The sequence below is a fragment of the Panthera pardus genome, unplaced genomic scaffold (assembly GCF_024362965.1).
Source record: "Panthera pardus isolate Hobbes unplaced genomic scaffold, ASM2436296v1 HiC_scaffold_8, whole genome shotgun sequence".
NCBI classification, from domain to species: domain Eukaryota; kingdom Metazoa; phylum Chordata; class Mammalia; order Carnivora; family Felidae; genus Panthera; species Panthera pardus.
Genome location: NW_026527013.1, coordinates 110,310,657 through 110,334,605, shown reverse-complemented (window position 1 = coordinate 110,334,605; position 23,949 = coordinate 110,310,657). Strand labels below are relative to the sequence as shown.

The window sequence follows — 23,949 nt, the reverse complement described above, 5'->3', positions numbered from 1 at the left end:
AACAAAAATTAAAATAATAATATTTATTATTTTAATAATAATAATAATATTTATTTATTTAGGCTCATCTATACACCAGTCACTAGGCTAAGTGCTAGCACACAGATTACCCCTTTCCAATTTTGTAACAACCCTACAATTTGGGTACTAATTGTCATCTTTAAGAAGAGGAAATTGAGACAGAGTAAAGTTAATTAATGCTAAAATCCCACAACTAGCAAGTAAACATGGGATCCTAAACTCAGACACAGACAGTCTAACTCCAGGGTTCAGCTCCTAACCCGCATGCTGAAGTAGTACACAAAGTCCAATTGCAGAGTTTATGGAATATGGAATACATAAGACAAAAGATTCAATATTGAGACATATGAGATAAACAAAGGAAATTCATAAGATTTTAATGCTAAGTCAGCAAGTCCTGGTAATACACATATTCAGTAAACTTGGTTACTTGCAAAAGCTTTGCAATATCCATAACACCATGGAAAGAGATATTCTTAGAGATTGAGGCCAAGAAGACCAAGAAGGATAATGTGAGACAGACTATATTTATCAAAAAAGACCAAAGATTAAGACCAAGGGAACCTAAGAAATTAACCAAGATATGGATCCCTGACCTTTCAGACTAGTGAATTACCTAAAGTAGTGTTTAGGCAGTCCCTTCCTTTGTCCTATGTGTATCACTCTGGAATGAGTTAAAAGGAATAGGCATGAGTGTATAGTATTAGAGCCCAAATTTACACAATCACATGAGGTACGCAGAATGAATACTCCTATTTTCCAAACACACAACTTTCACCCTTTTTTTTTCACCCCATCAATTCTTTCACTATGTCCCACATCCATCAAAATAAGAAAAAAATCTGATATTCATTATATTCTAGTGCAAATAAATTTCCATTAATTTGCTCACTGGGGGGGAAAGAAGCTCACTGCTGTTACTATAGAAATGTTTCTGGACACTAAATGTGGGTGGACAAATGAGTATGTAATGCTGTTAGTTACCTACCTTTCCAGTTTATTAGTACCATTCTTTCTCTACTAACTAACCTAACTTGACTCATTCCTGTCTCTCTTGCTCCAACAGGCCCACTTTCTTCTCCGTTTTCTTTCTCTAGCTCTTGAACATAAAATTATCCACAACCTAGGTCACCTGAGTGGTTCAGTCGGTTAAGTGTCCGACTCTTGATTTCGTCTCAGGCCATAAGATCAAGTCCTGCATCAGGCTCCGTGCTTGGGATTCTGTCTCTCCCTCTCTCTCTGGCTCTTCCCCCCCCCAAAATAAGTAAACATTTTAAAAATTAAAAAAAATTGTCCACATGTACTTGCATATGCATGTTGAACTTAATTATCATGAAAACTTATCACATAAAATGTTGTATATTTATTTCATTCCTATTATTCCTGGCTTCTAATTTTGGCTCTCTGATACACTAAAAAGGGGGAAAGTTTGTTTTTTTTTTAATTAAGAATTAAATTAGGCTTTGAATATAAACCACATTCTATGGTAAACCACTTACCTTGAATAGACATAGATGACTGAATGGATAAATAAATAAACACGATATTGACTGAGCACATTATTAAATGTGTCAAATCATTTGGGGTTCCAATCTTAACTATCCACTTACACTTTGCTCTTTATAATTTGTGCCTTTGTGTAATCGGCAACTAGTAGCTGAGTTTTACAGAGTCACATTTTCAGTTTAATTTCAACCCGATTTCAGATTGAAAGTAATCGGATCCCATATTCATTTTATAGGGAATATTCACCCATTCCCTCCAGATCTCATCTCTTCTATGTCTGGCTCTCTGCTCAGAAGACAGTCCTCTGCAGACCATACCACCAGGGTTTCCTTGCCTTTGGGCTCCTGGTTGGATTTTGCCGGTGGAAGGCATGGATAAAGAAGTTACACTGGGTATTTAGCCCCATCGCTCCAGCTCTGCCTGCTGGGCCATCGTTTGGCAATGACTACATTCTTCCTCAGCCTGAAGCTCCTGCAAATATACCTCTCACAAGGGTCTGCTCAGAGGCACTCACCCCTCAACACCTCAAGCTGAGGGACATTAAGAACTTGCTACCATTGCTGCATTCCAAATACTTCTCTGTTACTTGATGACTCCTCCAAACTGTCTACACCTGTATACGGAGTGACTTAAACCCTCCTTACCCCTTTGATTGTGCCATCTGCTTTTCTGTTTAGATTACAATATAGGCTAAAAACCACCTATCCTAAGAATAAGGTTTTAAGTCAGGCAGCCACAAAATGCTCTGATTGCAGCTACCATATAGTTCCATCATCATCACAAGACTAAGACTGAAGAATTCTTTTAAGGCACAACGGGAGCTCACCAAAGTCTAGAGTTCCAATGTTTTCTGAGAATCTGGGATTTTCCTATCCAATGTAATTCAAGGTATGTAGGACACGTGTATATTCCTCCAAGCTTTAGCTTCACCATGCAGGGAAGGGTTACTATTTGTGTGTATGTGTGTGCGCGTGTATGTATGTGTGTGTGTGTTTCAGCTTAAGATGCACATGTATGTCTTCAATAGATATATCTAACACAATAATTATAGTATTGACATAACATGTAGCAAGTTGCATTGAAATGGATCATATAAAGTATGTGAATTAGGAGCCAAAAAGGAACCTGTTTTTGAAGTAGTTGTCTCAGAAAAGCATTCTAGTGTGTTTTTAGGGGCCACAATTAAAGAAAGTAATATTCTTGTTAGTCTTCAAATGAAGGTGTTCAGTACTCACAGCAGGAAAACTTAGAATAGATAGTCTAACACTATAATGAGGTGTTAAGAGAACTGGAAGAATAAGAAGCTTCAGATTTGAGGCTAACCACTGTATGTAAAGAAAAGAGAAAACTGTGGTTCATCTTCCATTTGGTTATTTCATTAGTGTGATGGTTCATATTAAAACTACCAAACAATGGAAACAAGGAAGTTTGTTGGGGAAAAAAAGTCAAATCAATAAAAATCATCTTTAAAGATTGCAAAATCATCAGCAAAATACAGCTGACTCAATGAATGTGCATTAGTCCCCTAATGCAGTAACGAAAGGTTTAAACTATTTCTGTTGATTTAAAACCACATATTTCCTTATTATTCTTCCAGGCTTGATATTATTTGTATTTTTATGTGTTTTTTAATGTTTATTTATTGAGAGAGAAATAGAGAGAGAGAGAGAGAGAGAGAGGGAGAGAGACAGAGAGAGAGAGAGAGAGAGAGAGAGAGAATCCCAAGCAGGCTCCACACTGTCAGCACAGAGCCCAGCACAGTGAGATCATGACCTAAGCCAAAACCAAGAGTTGGATGCTCAACCAACAGATCCAACAAGGTGCCCCTATTTGTATTTTCTAAAGATAATGTCAGCATTATACCCCTTCTGGATGCTTTTATCTTTATACCTTAAAGAAATGGACTTTCTCTAATGAATCCAGAGTACTGTAATATCCCCTACCCCATCAATAACCCCTTTTTTCTCTTCAAAAAGAGACTTTGATCTTTTTTTTCTTTAACAAAACTTTCCTAGTATTGGTTGAAAACCCTGGAAAAATAGAACTCAGCAACTATATTTTACATGGTATTACTCATCTCATAGCAGTTGCATGCTTCAGTGCTTTAAAAAAGCTTTTTAGATTTGTAATATACAGTAGTCCTCCCCTTATCTGTGGTTCAGCTTTCCATGGTTTCTGTTACCTGCTGTCAGCCTCGGGTTCAGAAACAGATGACCCTCCTTCTGACGTATCACCACTGTCATTATGCCTACATCATCAGTCGCTTCATTTCATCTCATCACGTAGGCATTTCATCTCACACCCTCACAAGGAGAAGGATGAGGTCGTATTCACATAGCTTTTATTACAGTATAGTGTTAGAAGTGTTTTATTTTATTAGTAGTTAGTATTGTTAATCTCTTATCATGCCTAACGTACAAATTAAACTTTATCATAGGTATGTACATATGGGAAAAAAATAGTATCTATAGAGCTCAGTACTATCCATGGCTTCGGGCATCCACTGAGGATCTTAGAATGTATCCTCTGCAGATAAGGGAGACTACAGTATTTCTTAAATATGTATCATTTCTCCCTACTGCCCTGTGCATTACTCAAATTTGTCCATTTAACACTAAAGAACAAAGTGCTATTTTTCCTAACTCTTTGGCTTACTAGTAAGAAAGGCATATTTTATCATCTTTAAATATGAAATGGATCCATGATTTTTAAAATATGTTACTTTGTAGTCTGACAAAGAAAATAGGACACAAAAGACATAAATTAATGTTAAGAAAAAGCTTACTGGGGAAAATATTTCTACCTCCTTGCTTTTCTCACTTAGAAATTTTGAAAGGATGAAGATTTCCCCAGAAAGGACTGGGGAATTTCAGAAGAACTAATAGGACATATTCACAAATCCTTATATTGAAATGTTATTTTAATATATTTCATTTGGAATTATTAAGAAATCCTCTTTCCTCCTATTTCAATATGACTTAACCTCAATGGTAGCCAAATATTTATGCTACAACAAATTCTTTTGGTGACTAATTCCTGTATTTCAAATAATGACTTTTCTACAGTTTTATTTAAACTTAGGGCCTGTGAAGAAAACGTTTAACTGTTTTAGAACACTCTGTTTGGAATTTTGAGTTAAATACAGTGGACTGAACAGGCATTTGTCTTGGGTTCTCCTAAAACCCCATTAAAATGACAATAATGATTGTTTTGAAGAATAAATCCATAAAAACAGAAAGAATGAGAAGGAAGACAACAACAGCACAATTGGAGAGGTTGCAAAACAAGATGGATGAATTATAAATGGTTAAGAAGCTAAGAGAAACCTTAAAATAAAAATAAGTCAACTCATGACTCAAGAATTAGAAATAACCCATACCCCTAATCATGGAACTGGCTAGTAGATACAGTATTGGAAATACAGAGTTAGTAATACTGGCTCTGAAAAGTTTTCAGAAAGAGTTTGCCCTTAGGAGATAATTTAATTGTGAACCACTGGATGCCTGGGGAAACTGAGGAGACACATCTGTCACATTACATTGATAAGTAGACTTCACAGTAGACACCTGAACTGCCAGTGCCCACTGTCCAGTTGATGCCCAGACTTTAGCAATTGGATTAATACTCCCTGGAATGGACTGAGGAAAATGATACTAGAACTCCTGTAGGTTGAGGGTAAGATTTCTCTAAAACAGAAGGAAGAGTATACTGTGGATGTTTGAAAAAGGATGTGCTTATTGCATTGCGTGAGGGGTGGGGGAGTGGGGGGTGTAGGGAGATGCGGAGTGAGACAAGGATTTCAAAATAAAAAACATAATAAATACCTAGGGTGCGTCCATGAGGGACCCCCAATAGCAGGTTTGAGTGCTGCTCTCTTCGCACTATGTCAGTCATACTTAGTTGCGACAGCTTTCAGTTGCCTGCAATGCTTTAGTAATTCTGATATATCCTTGTAGCCTGGTGTGCATGATTTGTAGGGAATAGACACATAGGACAGTGAAGGAAATGCTGCCTGTTGCACAGAAAGTCCTCTAGAAGGGCACCTGTTGGAACAGAACAGCATCACAGTTCCAGGGAAAGAGCCAGCCACAAAGTTTGTGGTGATCAACAGGAACACATGGCGAGAAAAAGCAGCTGAGGGCAGGCGCTCAGAACAACTGTGAGAAAAACTCAATCTCAAATATTCTGGAAGGCGGTGACAGTGAGGGAGTATTGCAGCTGGTTTCCCCAGAAAGCAGACTCTGAGAAAGAGGATAGTGTGCAGAGAGCTTACTAAGCAGAACTCTTGGGACCAACCTTTTGTGGGGAAAGAAGTCAGCAGGATTGGGCAGAGGGAGAAGCTGGGCTGTATGTACTGCAACCACACACAGCCTTGAATGAGCCACAATGAGCTCTGAAGCTGGAATGGCCCTTTCTAGTCATCTTGAGCCAGGGTGAGGTGGCTGAGCCTTTTTTGTCCTTAGTTCAAAGGCATGCATTTGGGCAAGGACGCTCTCTTCAACAAAGGATAACTCTTTCCATCAGCTGAGGAAATAAGTCCTTCAGTTCTGAACGGGGGATTTGGACAGCACAGTATAGTATCCACCATAGTAGAGAAGACTGAAAAATGTTGAAATAGAACATGAGTTTCAGTAGAAGGTTGCTAAACTGCTTTGTGAGAAGAGTAGACTTGGTTACATGCAGGGAGAGGTTTTGTTTTGCAGAGGATGGAGGGTAAACACACCGAAAAAGTGTGTTTGGGTAGTAACGAGAGTTCTGAGAGGTAGTGGAAGGGGTGAAGGAGGAGAATGAAGGCACGATAGCTGGTAGACTAAGATTAACTTTGCCGGGGCAGGGGGGTTGCGGGGGGAGAGAGGAGGGGAGAAGGGTTGCAAAGAAGTGAGGGGATTTTTATTACATTTTAGCTATGTGGTATGCCTGTGTGAACCTTCTTCTCTATCAAACCACAAAATCTGCAATAAATTTTTCATTATTCACCAAGACATTGTGGAATTGGATGTTTCCTGCTGTGTTTTATTTTATTTTCAACTACAACAAAGTGTGAGTACTGTCTCTGAGCAGCCTTGAGCCTTTAAGGCCTAGACTGATCACTTAGGGGCCAGCCCCATCTGGCAACAGATGCCTTCACAGTGAACATGATGGTGAAGTTCAGAGCAAAAGTAGAAAAAGACTTGTGTTCGGTATTATCATCAGACAAACTTTAGGCATGTCAAAACACGTAAAATCATTCTGTTTGCACCATCACTGTCTAAAAAGACAACAACCTTGGAATTGGAAATTTGATCTCATGAGCAAATCTCTTTAAATATCATCTATGTATGGAGTGCTTCCAAATGTATCCCCTAGCCAGATCTCTCCCCTCATTCCAGGCTTTGTGGCTGCTACTCAACAAATTTGCTTAGATGTCCCAAACCAGGTGTCTGATCTTCTCTCTGCAATCGAGTACCCCTTAGAGTTTTTCTCTCCTCAGTTAATAACAACTCCAAACTTTCAACTACTCAGGCCCAAAATTTGGATTCATGTTTAATTTCTCTCTTTCTCTCATAAACTATATCCAATTCATTAGCAAATCCTGGTAGCTTTGCCTTCAAAATATATTCAGAGTCTGATTGTGTCTCTCCATCTCCACCATTGCTCCCAAACCATCATTACCTCTCACCTGGATCAGTTTAGTAGCCTCTTAACTAGTCTTCCTGCTTCCACCTTGTTCCTCTACAGCTTATTCTCAGGGTGGAAACCAACACAAATAGAAGTCAAAGTCTTGGCAATGGCCTACAAGATCCCTAGATGATCTAATTTTCTACTGCCTTCTGACCTTATGTCCTGTAACTCTGCCTCTCATTTTCCACGGGTATCCCTGTTGTCCCTAGCTGGTATCCCATGCCAGGCACACCACTGCCCACACTCTTTGCATTTGCTGTTCCCTTTGCAGCAATGTTTTTCTCCCTAATATACACAGAATACACCCCCTTTAATACTTTACTATTTACTCACAAAGCACCTCCTTAAATTCGACAGCCCTCACATTCTTTCATTCCTTATTTCCCTTCCTTCCTGATTTCTATGGTACCTATCTCCATATGATATACTATATTTTTTACTTATTTATTTGAGTACTATATATCTTCCTCCATTTCCATTTAAAGCAAACTCCACAAGGCTAGAGATTCTTATCCTATTCAGTGTTATATTGCTAACCGTCTGGAACAGTACTTGGCACGTAGCAAGCAGGTGATAAAATTGACTGAATGAATTTCATAAGTTAATTTTACACTATGAGTATTTGAGAAGGTGCATGTCTTCATCTTGATCTTTATCTTGAGGATTTCATCAAGTCTCAGTACTAAATACCTGTGCAAATAGTAGAGTTTCATTAGGCGATGTCATCTAGTATGTTTTTACTCCAAGCAAAAACCTGCTGAACGTTATCTTGCTATGAGTATATGCAGGAGGCAATATAAAAGATAGTTGTGGTCCAAACCCCAAATCCCAATCCATTCCTTCCAGTTCACTCCTCGTGTAAACAGAGTTTCATGTAACATTTCTAACAGAATGGAATCATTTGGGGAAGGTAGAATGGAAAACCGAGTGGGTAGCTTGAGAGAAAAACACTGGAAGTCGTAATTTGCCTTTCATAAATTCACACAAGTGAGAAATTCATCTAAAAATGGAAATTCTAAAACAACCAGAAAAAAAAATGACTTACGAACCAAATTTTTGTTTTTCTTTCTCTTCTTTTGTAAAAAATGGCTTCCATTTGCTGTGACTCCATCACCTGAAAGGGACCACTGACATTGGTAAATGCACTCCTGGAGCACATCTGTCCTTCCATTCCCATCAATCAGCAACACGAAGTAAGTGCCCACTTTTCACATCAGATATTGTGATGTGTTTAAGAGGCACCTGGGTGGCTCAGTCGGTTGAGCATCCGACTCTTGGTTTCAGCTCAGGTCATGATATCACACTTCATGGGATCGAACCCAGCGTCAGGCTCTGTGCTGATAGCATGGAGCCTGCTTGGGATTCTCTCTGTCCTTTTCTCTCTCTGTCCCTTCCTTACTTGTGCACGCACACTCTCTGTCTCAAATAAATAAACTTAAAAAAAAGAAGAAGAAAAAGAATCAGACAACACTATCCTTAGTCTTCTTAATTTTTCCAATTGGACTGAAGAGCATTGGAAAAGCAGTTATACCTCTTTAATTCACACACTACTAAAGCTGAATTTGTGACTATTCAGAAGGAGGCCAGGGTAGTTTTTGTACTACCTCCAAAGAGAATCTTTATTAAATAAATGAATTTTCCACAAAATTTCATGAAAACTATTTTAACTGTTTCAGGCCACTATTTTCAAGTACCTTTAAGCATTTAAAAATACTCATTTACACACAGCTTGTTGTTATGTCATTCAGAAATAATTTTGATCTATTTACTAAAAGCAAGTCAGCAAAGGACATCTAAGCCAACGTTTCTTTCAGACCTAGCTATGGTAGCTTCCTTAAAAGAGGTAAAAAACTGTAATTATTTGTAAATCTTTTTTTAGCTGAGGATTTTTCACATTAAATATAAATTAGAGTGGTTTCCCTATACTTAAATAAATTTTAAAACATACAACTGAACTTACATAGAAATACACACAAATGCTATATAGGTGAGTGGGGGGAGAAGGAAGGAAGGACAGATAGATGGAAGGAGAAATGGACAGAAGGAAGGATGGAAGGAATAAAAAAGAAATAAAAACATAAACATTATTTTTAAGGTAACTAAAACCAACTATGTCACAACAGATTGCTCAGCTGGACAACCAAAGCCTTTCATAAACTGGTTCTATCTTTTTCAGTTCATCCACCAAATAAAGATATTTTGTATATTTATTACTGATCTGGAAAATTTCCCAAATATAAGGACCATAAAATTTAGATATTTTGTATCCTCAGTTAGTAGATGGATTTGGACATGGCATGTAGTTAAGGCCTATTACCCAAAAAATGTTTTGGTCCTAGGCCTTCCATTTCTCTCTCTCTCTTTTTTTTTTAAATTGATTTTTGAGAGAGATAGAGAGACAGAGCACAAGCGAGGGAGGGGCAGAGAGGGAGACACAGAATCCGAAACAGAATCCAGGCTCTGAGCTGCAAGCACAAAGCCCAACACGAGACTCAAACTCATGAACCATGAAATTATGATCTGAGCCAAAGTCGGACATTTGACCAACTGAGCCACCCAGGTGCCCCCCATTTCTCATTTTTGTGTGGCAACATAGCGTAGGAAATCTAGAGCTCTATAGCCAGACACCCCGACTTCAAATTCTGGCTTTACCCTTTACTAGCTCAACAAGCATATCACAACCTCCCTGTGCCTCAGTTTCCTCATCTATAAAATGAAGGCATAATAGTTGTATATAATTTATACTTTGTTGCAAACATGAAATGAGTTATTGCCTATAAAGTGCTTGGTATGGTACTGGCATAAAGTAAGTGCTCCATAAGTGCTAGCATTAATTATTACTGCTATTGTTATTATGGCTGAAATTCAGTCATTATCTTTATATTTAGTTTCTTCCTGTACTTAGTGAAGATTACTGCCCTGTCACATGCCTACCTTTCAAGGTAAACCAGCAATGTAGCAAAGGCTCATGAAGGAAGGCTAGCCTCAGTCTATTAAATGCAGGATGAATAATCAACATTGAGATAAGTAAATCAAAAATATCAGAATAATATAGCTAAATTCTATTAAAGATATTTGAGGCTGTATTCACTGCTTGGATAGGACAACCCAATGATTGATGATTCCCCCAAATAACACTGATATTCAACAATCTAGTATTGTATAGATTTTTATATAGGTTCCTACCTATATATGTCCACATTTGTCTTAGATTCTTAGAGTGTTGTGATAAAGGAAATAAAGTATACCTTCATCAATAGAGTCACAGCTTTAGACATTTATTCCCTGATATAAAAATCAAGCCATAGGCACTAGAGTAGCCTTACACTCTCAGGTTAGAACTAAGTTCTTGCCTTTATGAAAAGAAAAGAAAATGGTCCAGATTACTTTATCTTCTGACCAAAAAAAAAAAAAAAAAAAAGTGCTATTAAACAACATACAAAGAAGAAATTTAAGGTATTCATTGATCAACAGCTATTGCCTTTAGAACATCAGTAGTGTGTATATATCATGCTCTTTGAAGTGAATTCTTGTATGTAAAAAGCAACTCTATAATTTGCAATAACTGTTTACACATGTTATTTCATTTGATCTTTATAACAATCAACAAAGGGATAAATATAAATACCATGTAAAGTAGATATTAATACTTTTTAAAACTATGTCTTAGGGAACCTAAGGACTAAGCCATGGTCAAATGGCTAGTAAATAGGGGAATCAGATTCAGATTCTAAATCAAATTATTTCAGTATTCAGTAACTTCTTGTCAAGGGTGTATTATGTGCTAAATACTATACTAAGCTCTAGGGCTGTAATTACTCTTTGCCTTTTACTGGTTTTCAGTCTTGACGAGATGATAGAAGAGCAACAAAGTCATTACAGTACAATGATAATGGAAATTTCATTCATTGATTCATTCATTCAATATTTGTTGCCTATTGTATCAGTCTGTTCTAGCAGGAAACAATGGCATACTCTGTATTTATCTAAGTATTTATCTCTGGCTATGGCTTAGTTATGGTCCCAACAGAAAACAGGTAGTACTCCCAAATTAGGATAATTTAAGTAAGGCTTAATAAAGGCAAGATTTATATGGGTAGAATCATCCAACTTCCCAGGAGTAATAACAGTTGGCCTGTTACTACCTTGAAGCTTCTATCAAGGTAAGAATGCAGTAACTGGAATCCAGGAGAATCCAGTAGAGAGGGCCATCTTGAAAGGAACTGTATTCTTTGAATGCAAAACAATATCATCAGGATGATATTCCAAGGTGGGAGCCAGAGACATAAGTACACCAAACTCACTCTCCTCTGACCCCTGATGAGATTCCCATTGGCTAAACCCAACAGGAAGCAAGAGGTTAAGGTTGTAACCCATAGATGTACTCCATACAGAGCCGTCTCAAAAGGCATAAAAGTGTATGGAGAACAGTAGGATGTGAGTATGGAGAGGCCAACAATTCTAGAGGGCAAAAGTCTGAAGTCAGTTTGCACATCACTGCAATCTGTGTCTCCATGGTCAAAGGACCTCCAATTCTGTGTGGGTAATCCTCCTCTGCCTTCCTTTTATAAGGACACTTGTGATGGCATTTAGGACCCACCCAGAAAATCCAAAATAACCTCCACACACATCTCAAAATCCTTAACTTAATCTCTTATGCACAGACCCCTTTTCAAATAAGGTAATATTTGTAGGTTTCAAAGATTTAGGGTATGGTATCTTTGGGAGACCATTTTTATACATGCCACAGTTTTCATTTTCAAATGTGAGAAGACAATGTATAATACCCAAAACTGAAAAATGAAGCAGTAACAAGCCTGTTTTTCAGTGACATGTAGGTATATACCCAAAGAATTAGCTAGAAAGGGTAAAATCGCTGACTCTGTGTAGGGTTAAATAAACATGGAGGAAGACATCCTCAACCAGGACTCCACTAGAATATTAAAAAAAAATTCTTTTAATGTTTATTTACTTTTGAAAGACAGAGGTAGAGTGTGAGTGGGGAGGGGGCAGAGAAGGAGATGCAGAATCTGAAGCAGGCTCCAGGCTCTGAGCTATCAGCACAGAGCCCAATGCAGGGCTTTTACTCAGGGACTGCAAGATCATGACCCAAGCCAGATGTTTAACCTACTGAGCCACCCAGCTGCCCCTACTAGAATAAATATTTAAACCTTAGTGCCCTAAAGCATCCATCGTGTGTTAGTAATTATCTTCTCTACTATGCTTCATGAAGGGACTATCGCTCCACTATTAATGGGAAATTGGGAAAAAGAAAAAAAGTCCCTTAAATCCTATTCTGTAGGGCTTAATTTTCTAATGTAACCCTGGTTGAGAGAGGCATTTGGAGCTGGACACAAAAGTAAAAGTAAGCTTTAAAAAAGTAAAGTAAGGGGTGCCTGTGTGGCTCAGTCAGTCAAGCATCTGACTCAGGTCATGACCTCCTGGTTCCTGAGTTCGAGCCCCGAGTCGAGCTCTGTGCTGACAGCTCAAAGCCTGGAGCCTGCTTCGGATTCTGTGTCTCCCTCTTTCTCTGCCTGCCCCTGCTCATTATATTCTCTCTCTCTCTCTCTCTCTCTCTCTCAAAAACAGATAAACATTAATTTTTTTTTAACTAAATAAAAGGAGAAGGAGTGGAAACAACATCTTTCAAGGGTTTCAAAAGTCTAGTATTAAGAGCAGAAGAGAAAGAGGAAGTTCTGACAGTTGCACAAGTTTCCTAAAGGAGATGAGAGAGTTTGGTTTTAGACAGAAGGAGAGGCACCTATTCTTTCACAGCTAATGAGGGAAGAAAGAAATGGGATAGATGCTGGTAAATTTTAGGTGCATAGCAAGAAGTTGAAGAAACTCATACGTGGTAACTCTCACTTTTTCTGTGCAAAAGAGATTTTGTATGATTATACTTCACTCCCCACTTCATTATGACTGTCATCGATAAAACAGAGTCATTAACATACAACAACTCTGAAAGATCACTTTGTCTTCTTAAAGAAGTAATCCAACTTCAACTTGGTATCTGTGTTAACATCAGCTAATAATCATTTTCTGAAGTGTTCTATTCAATTTACATCTCTCGCCTCCTAGAAGGAAGAATGTTAATGGTGAGGAAAGCTGTCAAGTCTCTGATTACTGCCTACAAATGTTATCACTTGCTACTGTTCAACAATGTTCTGATGAAAATATTACTACTAATGGAACAACATGCATATGTTCTTAGGATAGAAATAGTATTGCGACATTCTGCTTGCTTACAAGTAAAGTAAATTAACATTGAACTGAGGTGAAAAGTAATTCCTTGAGCAAAGTTCTCATGAAATTTTAGCTCTGAATGCACACATTTCATAGAAGATTGCAAGAGACTTCATTCAGGCTTGAACACTTACCTAAATAAAAATCTCATCTCTCAGTAGGTATTATTATGGAATTAAAGCAGTTAATGCAGCTCCAATCTCATATTTCTGGGTACACTAAATTGTGTTTAGTGTCATAAACTCTCCCCAAGGGGTTGACAAAGGACAAAAGATAGAGCCAGAAACCACCATCAAATCAATCTATGAGTAAATTTCATACCAGCCATCTATCTAGTTGGCTTTCTTGAATTCAAACTAAATTTTATAAAACCATGTCCAATATCTTCATTGATGATGACAGTAATGCAAATTTCTTTTTTTTTAAATTTTTAATGTTTATTTATTTTTGAGAGAGAAGCAGTGTGAGTGGGGGAGGGGCAGAGAGAGAGGGAGACACAGGATCTGAAGCGGGCTCCAGGCTCTGAGCTGTCAGCACAGAGCCTGATGTGGGGCTCGAAACCACAAACAGTGAGATCATGACCTGAGCTGAAGTTGGATGCTTTACCAACTGAGCCACCCAGGCAACCCAACAATAATGCAAATTTAAATGTAAACGACTTTTAGCCTACAGTGTATTAAAAAGTAAAGGGTAGGTAGATGCAAGAATTTTACATGAAGTAAGGAATAGCAAAGGAATTTTTAAATTAAAACCACAGAAAATTTATATTTAACAAGCATACTGAGCTTTTTCATGTGCTTTAACCGACAGTTCCAAGAGTGAAACTTTATTCTAAGGAAATAATTTTATGTACGGATGCCATTTAGAGGTAAAGATGTTCATCACAGCATTGTATTTAGTTTAGAATTATTCTTAGTTTTAAAAGCTAAGAAACTATCATTGGGAGAGGGGAGTGGGCAGTGAGGAAATGTCATTGCACATCTGTTTTCATAATATACTACTATGCAGCTATTTAACAGAGTAAATAATAGATAGATATCCAAAATGTATTAAGTGGTAAATACAGGTTGCCAAACCAAATACAAAATGTGATCCCAGGGTTGCCTATTTATAGTGTATATGCATACAAATTTGTGTTTAAAAACATAGGCAAAAATGTGGAAGAATACACACTAAATTTTATTGCATTTATTTGTGTGGTGGAATTACTGTTAATATATACACTTAAATTTCTATAACTAACATGAATTATTCATATAATGAGAATACGAAAGAGAATTTGCTTTAAAAATTATGTTTGCTAGGTGTTTTGAATGACTAAGTGAAATCCCCATGTCATATCAAATGCAAAAGCAGGATATGAAACTGTACATAAAGCATGAAATTTGTCACAAAAAAATGCAAGAAATATGCCAAAACGAGTACTAGGATTTTAAGTGACATTTTTTGTACTCATTTATACTTCTTCACACTTTTCAAAAATTTCAACAATGAATATTTATTCATTAAAAAACAAGAAATAGAGAAACATAAAGATTCATAGAAAGTGTAGAATTCCATGCAAAAAAACTAGTAACTAATGTTCACCATTGAAATTTTTCCACTGGAACGTGCTCAGTATGGTGTTTATGAAAGGCACTTCCTGCCAAATGTTCATTTATTCCTTTAAAAAATGATCTAGAAACTTCACAGACTAGATCTCCCAAATTTCTAGCTTCGGGGGCTAAGTATGTCTAACTCAATCAAGTCTGAACAAACCAATGGCCGAGGTGAAAAAGTTTTTAACGGAAGACTAAGCAATCACGTAATGTGTCCTTGAGCCATTGTCAAGCAGTTAAATATAAAATAGAGATAACAATGCTTTAAATTCAGAGGTTGAAAAAGAGGACACTAATGTGACTTAAGAAAATTTAATAAATGGGTGAGGGAATGTAGGGAGAGCAAACGTGTAGGACTTAAATTAAGCTTTAAAAGATGGACAATATTTGACTAAAACCAGGGAAAAGATTTCATATAGTCATCATGTATGCATAACTGGATTGAAAATTGACACCTTATTACTTAGACATGCAAAAAAAAATAGTCTTCTTGTGATTCACAATGGTCATAGTATTTATCTTGAGCCCAATTCTGGAGGAAGCTGGTGGGGAAAGTGAGTATTGTAGGTGAGGGATGCAAACTTAATAAATGTTGGTTTCTCAGTCTCTTAAACTTTTATTGATGACTCAATATTTTAAGACTAATGCTCAAGTTTTCCGATTTCCTCTAGAGGCAATGTAAGAATAAGTTACTTTATATAAAAAGAATAGTTGGTGTAATCATAAGGTTGTGAAAGTTCCTGATTGTATTTCTCTCTCCATAGACTGGCCATGGTAAAATGGAGGCATGCCATATCTTTAAATAATGGAATTTAGCCATGCTATCTTTACCAAGAACAGATGTTAATTTGGGAATAGCATAGTCTAAATCTCAGTCTAAAGACTGTGAATAGAAATGTTTTCTCAATTAGCGAGGAGCCTCCCCCTTCCCATATTGTGAAATGTCACATTTGGTTTCTTCCATCTGAGGGACCCTACAGAGAAATCATCTCTTATAAGGAGTTACAAGGTATTTTAAATGCTGTTCCCTTGTTTATCTAAGAAAGAGCCAAGATTCTAGAAATTTCTTTAGGCTTAGTGGTTTGGAAGTGTGGGGAATCAGGGAGACAAGGATGCCAATACTTTTTTTAGGCACCCTCTTCTTCCCATTCAGCTTTCCAACTGTGCTGCCCTTCTGCCTTGCTGACTAAAGGGACTAATTGCTCACCACTCACTTGGTGGCTTTCAATTCTGTGTCTTTTCACTAAAGAGAACTCTCTCTGGGCTCTGCCACAAATCCTGAGAAAGGAAGGAGTTGAAGAGAGAAGATCTGGGCTGAAGGATGTGTTATGCCTTGTGATTCATTCAAAATTTCCTTTTCCTTTTGAACTTTATCCACTGTGTCTGGGTCAAGTCTGTGAACCTCAGCTCCCCTGCCACTCAGGATGCATTTCTCCATCAAGGATACTGCCAGGGAAGACTGAGCATGGGTTTTATTACCAGCCTGGGGAGACCAGCCATCAACTCTAACAACTCCAGTCATTGTTCCTCAGTCCATTTCAGGAAGGACTGTATATGTCTTATTACTCCATATCCTAGCTTACCCCTCTCTTTGGGTCACCCACCACTAATCAAATGTGTCCTGAGCTTCCAGCACCTACCAGGCCCTGAGCTTCAGCTCAAATTGGAATTAAAAAAATGGAAAAGTCATGTCTCTATATTAAAACACAGCAGAGGCTAAGGAGGACTTAAAGGCAGACATGGAAAAATTTCATCTTAAGACTGGACTGTAGAGGGTCTGGGAAGGGGGTGGGTGCTGGTGGTGTCAGGAAGGTAAACTAGGGCTAGATTACAGAGAACCTTTAATTCTGAGTGAAAAAGACAAGATGCGACAAATCTTATTTTTTAAGCAGTGGTATTTCTGTGATTTATGTCAACAGTTTATTTTTGAATCTTAAAAAAAGTTATTTTGGTCACTTTAAATATACCACAAGCACATTTTTAAACTCTTAGATTTGTTAACACCTGCAGCTTTGTCATTGTACAAAATAAGTCACATTAAATGCTAAGTGGAAAAGCTTAAATTAAGTCTTTCAAGAATAGCCTCATCTGGAAACCAATGCTGATGGTGAGGTTTGGGGGCACCACTGCTCTAATACCATGCTTATCATTCTTAAATTTGACTCTGTGATAGAACTTTGAGGAGATGTGAGAAAAGGAGGCAAATTTCTTGCTGGCCATTCATCAAAATCTTTAGTGAGTATCTATTAACACATGATCTATGCTAGGTGCTATTTAGGAGGAAGCTAAAATCATGGTTCACCCTTTTCGTATTTATAACCCTAAAAGAAACTTAATTCTAAGAACTCCAATGCCTCAAATAGAAGTTCACATTGATTTTTAGCCTATCATCATAAATCTATTACACTATCTTCACTTTTTCAAGAATCCTCCAATAATGCTAAATACATTTTAGTTATTAAGTACCTACTCTATTATTTATCTACTGAGAACCAATTATGTGCTGACCTTTACATATATTACCTAATTTAATCTTCACAACAACCTCATGAGGTAGATTTTACTATCCTCATTTCAAAACAAGTAGCTTGACTCTCAGCAAAATTAAATAGCAGGGCTTAGTTACACAGCTAAAAAGAACCCAGCCTAGTTTTGCCTGATTGCAAACCTGTGCTCTTTCTCCCTCACACATTGTCTGGGCAGCAAGTTAAGAAAATACAATATTTAGAGGATTACGATGAGGACATACACCCAGCATGGAGGGCCATAAATATTGGCATGTCTGGTTCTGCCTAATAGAGTGAATTAGCCAAAAAATCTCCCCACGGAGAAACAGAGATCTAAGTCCAGATTTAAAATATAAGTGCTTTACTAGATAAAAGAGTTTAGCATATCATGTTCAAACATAAGTCTGAATGAAAAACCACGTTGGTTTCAGAGACCTTCTGGGATCTGATAATGTTAGAGCACAGAGTGTATGTGTAAGAGTGATACAAAGTGAATTAGGCAGGGAATAAATCATAAAAAGCATCCTAGAGTTTTGCTTGATGGAAAGGTCTTGTTTCCAGAAAATATTTAATTTATAGGAATTGTGTGGTTATAACTGAGTTTCCTTTGCTCAAGTTGCCAAATGGAAAATGCGGTACCCAAGCAAAAATGATTTGTTCATTTATTGAGTATTGTAATGTGCCAGAAACTGTGTAAGGCACTGAGGATAAAGACCTAAGGAAGAGGATACTCTATTGTAATTGATACTGAGGTTGACTGTTCTCCATCCCAATACACCCCCTTGCTGTAACAGGACTGACCTCGGAGACAAGGCTGGAGTGATTTTCTAAGTCAAATATAATAATTCCATCTCCCTTTCAATGCCACATTTAAGCCAGTCTGAGTTTCTAAATGTTCTTGAGATAATTCTTGTCCTTAGGTGGACTCATCATTCAGTTTTTAGGAGACTGATGGATGAACTGATTGATACACTGCTTTGTTCCAAAAACAAAGATTTCAGCCCAGCCTGCAGATGTGCATGCAAAGTACCAGAATAAAGAACAAACTGATAAAGAGGTGCCTGGGTGGCAGACTCTTGATTTCAGCTCAGGTCATGATCCCAGGGTCGTGGGATGGAGTCCCACATCAGGATCTACGCAGAGCATGAATCCTTCTTAAAATTCCCTCTCTCCCCTGCTCTCTTTCTCTCTCCCTCAAATAAATGAAAATGAAACAATAAGTAAATAAAAGAATAAACTGATGAAGAATTGAGAATAAGGGGACTAAAAGGATAGTGAACAGCTACTAGAAAAAGCAAATTTGACCCTAATGTTCCTAGAAGAAAAAGCACAAAAGAAAAACATGAATAGTTAATAAAAATCATCAACCAATTGAATGATAACAAAGCAACAACAATAGCTTATACTTAGTAAGTACTTATGGTCCAAGCACTGTTCTAAACACTTATGATATATTAATTTATTTAATTCATATTAATTCATTTAATCTATAGCACAACCCTAGAAGTGTTTTCATCCCCACTTTTGAAAGGAGAAAAAGTGAGGCCCATGAAATTTAATTAAATTATTTAATTATCTAATAAGTACAGAGCTAAGAAGAAAAATAAAAACAAATGAGTAGCTCAAGGGAAGCACAGTATTCTTAATACATTGCCAGAGAGAAATATTTCTCAAGGGTCCTTATAAAGGGAGATTTTGCATTATAATAGTTAACTTGGTTGTGCAGTAATGCAGAAAATTCCCTGGCAGATAAATAAGATTTTTTGTTTTTAATGTCCGTGAAGGATAAGATTTAGAAGTAAAATCTGGATGCTCTGAAACATCTTTGTATTTCCTCTCAGTAGTTATGATCCTTTTCTCTGCCAGATGAGTAAGGTTTCAAGTTTCAAAAATACAGGCTTAAGCTGATTGTGAAATGAATCCTTCATTGGGGACTGGAAAATCTACTCACCTAGCAACTATCTTTCAAAGATACATACTGTATATGTATTTGAAATTTCCAGTAGAATTACGATTTTGAGAAATATTCTTTCTTACAGGAAGTGAAATGCATCATCTTACACGAATTTCCTTCATCATCAATATTTTGGATTGTTTTCCACTCAGACAATGGCTCTGGCATTAAAATCATGGGTAAATCTCTGGTGCTGGTTTATTAGGCATGTGGCCTAAACAGACATGGTCCCTTTGGTAGTATCTCCTCTCCATGCCTGAGTCACTTGGTTCTCCCCAGGCTTTGTCCTTCTCCTGGTCATTAAAAGCCATTGTCAGGAACGGATCTGAACAACTTGCTTCTACTAAAGTTAAACACAGGCGAGGCTTAATATCTACTTACATTTTAACCATAGAAAGAACCTGAAGGATCCAGTCACTGAATGTGGAGATTGTCTGATCTAGCCAACCTGGCCTTTTAAAGCCATATTACACGTTAAGAAAGGAGAATAAGGAAGAGAGAAGCAAGGGATTAACGTTCAAAATCTACACCTTACATTTCATTCTTAATCAAAATTATAAGGAAAATATTTCCTGCAAATGAAGAGGTGAATGTTTTCACTATAAGATTGCAGGGGTGCCTGGGTGGTGGGTGGCGTAGTCTGTTAAGCGTCTAACTTCTGCTCAGGTCATGATCTTGTGAATCGTGAGTTCAGCCCCTCATTGGCCTCTGGGTTGACAGCTCAGAGCCTGGAGCCTGCATCAGATTCTGTGTCCTCCTCACTCTCTGCCCCTCCCCCATTTGCACTCTGTCTCTCTCTTTCAAAATTACATAAACATTAAAAACAAGTTTAAAAAATTTACAGCATTGTAGATGTTGTAATATACTTATTTTTCCTAAAGAACTTCATATTCATGGGGCACCTGGGTGGCTCAGTGGATTAAGCATCTGACTCTTGATTTCTGCTCAGGTCATGACCTTGAGGTTCATGTGATCAAGCCCCACACTGGGCTCTACTCTGACAGTGCAGAGCCTGCCTGGGATTCTCTCTCTTCCTCTCTCTCTCTGCCCCTCCACTGTTCATACTCACTCCCACGTGTGCACGCTCTCTCTCTCTCTCTCTCTCTGAAAATAAATAAACCTTAAAAAAAAGAATTTCAAACTTACAAAAATGATAAAAAGTCAAACTTCTTTTTTAGGCCCAGGGCAACACAATTATCCACAGATTATAAAATTCTATGAACTCTTTGCTATTGGCTTGTGAGACATAAACACATTGAGAATAAAAATGTGATGGGGCGCCTGGGTGGCGCAGTCGGTTAAGCGTCCGACTTCAGCCAGGTCACGATCTCGCGGTCCGTGAGTTCAAGCCCCGCGTCAGGCTCTGGGCTGATGGCTCAGAGCCTGGAGCCTGTTTCCGATTCTGTGTCTCCCTCTCTCTCTGCCCCTCCCCCGTTCATGCTCTGTCTCTCTCTGTCCCAAAAATAAATAAAATACGTTGAAAAAAAAAAAATTTAAAAAAAAAAAAAATAAAAAAAATAAAAATAAAAAAATAAAAAAATGTGAAAGAAATAATTTTGCAGTAGTTTGATAGAATAAGTTTATGTCTCTTGCAACAAATAATTTTAAAAATTATATTATTATGTTTTTTAAAATATCTTTTTTCTAGTAATTCATTTTTATTGTATTTTACAAAAGAATTGATCTACAATGGATTGGAGATATATATATATATATATATATATATATATATATATATATATATATATATAAAGAACTCCACAGTTAGTTGGAGAAGCACTATACTATAGTATAAATAATTCTGTGTTAAATAGGACACTGTCATATTTTGTTCTAAAACAAGTAAATGGTACCAGGTGTCAGAAGTTTAAAAATATTTTGTGGGGGAAATCTTCTATCCACTAATGCAACTTTTATATGTATGTGTATGCATATGAACTAGAAAAAGATTTGCATTGTCTGATAATCAAATATATATTCAGGAATCAATACTGGAGAAACACTATAATCAGGTAAAGAAAATATTAAATGATAACAAGATAAAATAATTTCCCAGAAGTTGTTGGAACTCAAACCGAGGAAAGGATGTCCACTGGGGCTGTTGCATTTTTGGCAAATGGCTGATAATGGAGGAAAGATTAATAGAATCATAAAAAGTTGGAAATCACAGAATCCTACTTCTTCGTTTTGACAGATGAGCTCGGAATAAGGAAGAAACTGTTGGAACTAAAACGATGAACTGGTGGGTGAGAACTGCAGTTCTCATTATATATACAGTTTCCATATATAAATACATCTTTGTTGCTATTTTGTAATATCCAGAATCAGATAATATTAGAGTGAGAGAAACCATCACTATCAAATAATACAGCTTCTAAATTTTACACATAAGACAACCATGGACTTACGAGGTTAAGTGAGCATGCCTGAAATTGCTCAGCACTTAAAAAGTAAGATCAGGAGGATTATCTCATTCCCGTTGCAGTAATATTATGAAGCATCATGTTATGGGACTTTCAGGTGAATCATCATATTAATTCCTCAGGAAGAGTCTTCTACTCAGTCCTCAAAGGAGTATATTTCATAGGAATGAAGTTTTGCTTTTCTTAGGCACATCTATGAAAAAATAAGTTTTATTTAACAAATTAAATGATTGACCACAATGATAGGACCAGAGGAATTTTGCCAAGTAAAGATAATGGATTTGGAAGAATAATACAATTAATAAAAATAAGAGAATTTCAGGGTTAGAATAAACCTCAGCTAATTTATATACACTCTGGAACTACCATCTAGCCTACTCATAAGGAGTATAGTAATGAGTCCAAATCCCACATTTTTATGTTTTTGGACTCATACACTGTGCTGATTGATTAAAAACAGAAGTTATTTGCTCAATAATTGCAGGTACTAAGCTGGCCTCATAATAACCCTGTGAAGAAGATGTTATTATTACCCATTTTACACATGGGATAATTAAAGGTGAGAGAAGTCAAGTAAGTTGTACATGTTACATTGCTTATATAAAATCACACTTCAATCTGATCATATACCCTTACAAGTCCATATCTATTATACCATACTGTGGTCTAGCTAGTCAGTCAAAATGGGATCGTAGGCAGCCAAGAGAGCCCTGGAGTCAGACTGTCTGGGTTCAAATCCAGATCTCACTGCATAATGACTATGACTCTGGGAAAGTTATTTAACTCCCCTGTGCCTGCTATTTCCTTTCCTGTAAAATGGAAGTGGGACTACTATGAAGATTCCAAGTATTTAGCATATAGTAAGAACTCAGTAAACGTTATCTATTATTACCAAGGCTCAAGGAGACAACTCGAGCTAAAGTAGATCTCTTCGTTGTCCAGGGCACAGCAAAATCAATTTATTAACTCCTCTGTCCCTAATCTTCTTGTTTGTAGGCTCTCCATCTGGTGGGAAGAAGGCAATCCAGCTTCTCGAGTACTTCTCAAAGAAGTCATATATTTCTCCCGTGAAGGTAAACAGGCTCAGATATTCTTCATGCTAGAACTCGGTTGGAAGTATCAGCTCCTGATTCTCCCAGTGGCTATCACTATAACTTTATAAACAAAAAAAAAAAAAAAAAAAAAAGGAGAAATATACGAAGATGGTAATGAAATAGTAAAGTTAAAAACCAAATCAATATTCACCATAAGAAACTCTGAATATTATACCTCTAATTAGTAAATGTCTTGTTTAGGGATGCCTGGGTGGCTCAGTCAGTTAAACGTCTTTTGATTTCTTCTCAGGTCATGATCTCTGGGTCTTGAGGTCGAGCCCCACATAAGGCTCCATGCTAGGCATAGAGTTTCCTCAAGATTCTCTCTTTACCTCTCCCTCTTCTCCTCCCCTGCTTAGGCTGTGCGCTCTCTCTCTCTTTCTCAACAAATAAAAAATAATAATAAAGAAATGTCTTGTTTAAAGCAATTGTTCTCAAAAGTGACATTAGCCTGAAAGTCTCTCAGGGTTCAGGTTAGACGGAAATGACCCCAAACCAATTACAGCAGGATCTCTGGGGATGGAGCTGAGGTATCAGGTTGTTTGTTTGTTTGTTTGTTTTTTTCAAGTTCCCCAGGGGGTTCTAATGTGTAGCCAAGGTTGAGAATCACTGCTTTAATGCTACCAGGTAAAAAAAAAAAAAAAAAAAAAATTCCTGAGGTTGAGTCTAGAAATCTAAATGTTCAGAAAACAATTCAGGTGATACTGATGATTGGTCATATTGGAAATCTCTGGTTTAGAACACATGACACCCCAATAAATAGCCGAGGGCCTATATTTACCCTCATAAAGTTTGAGGAAACATTGCCAGTGGAGCTTTCAGACAGAAAATACTTGGTAATAGTTTGGATTTCAGTTCATGAAATTGGAAATAGATTGTCAAGATCTCCCTATTTACTAACCTGTAAACACCATATAGGAATTGCAAGTTTAAGTGGAA

At 37.2% G+C, this 23,949-nt stretch overlaps 1 protein-coding gene across 2 annotated transcripts in view; it reads left to right on the top strand.

The window, feature by feature from the left end:
* Window positions 1-7,764: 7,764 nt before the first annotated feature.
* Window positions 7,765-23,949, top strand: part of PRPS1L1 (phosphoribosyl pyrophosphate synthetase 1 like 1) — a 31,316-nt gene continuing 15,131 nt past the window's right edge. The window contains exons 1-2 of one of the 2 annotated variants that reach the window (XR_008420441.1): window positions 7,765-8,381; window positions 22,913-22,989. The gene's annotated coding sequence lies outside the window, so the exon portion shown is untranslated. The remainder of the gene's footprint in view (window positions 8,382-22,912; window positions 22,990-23,949) is intronic. The other variant, XM_053897717.1, reaches the window with a different exon arrangement.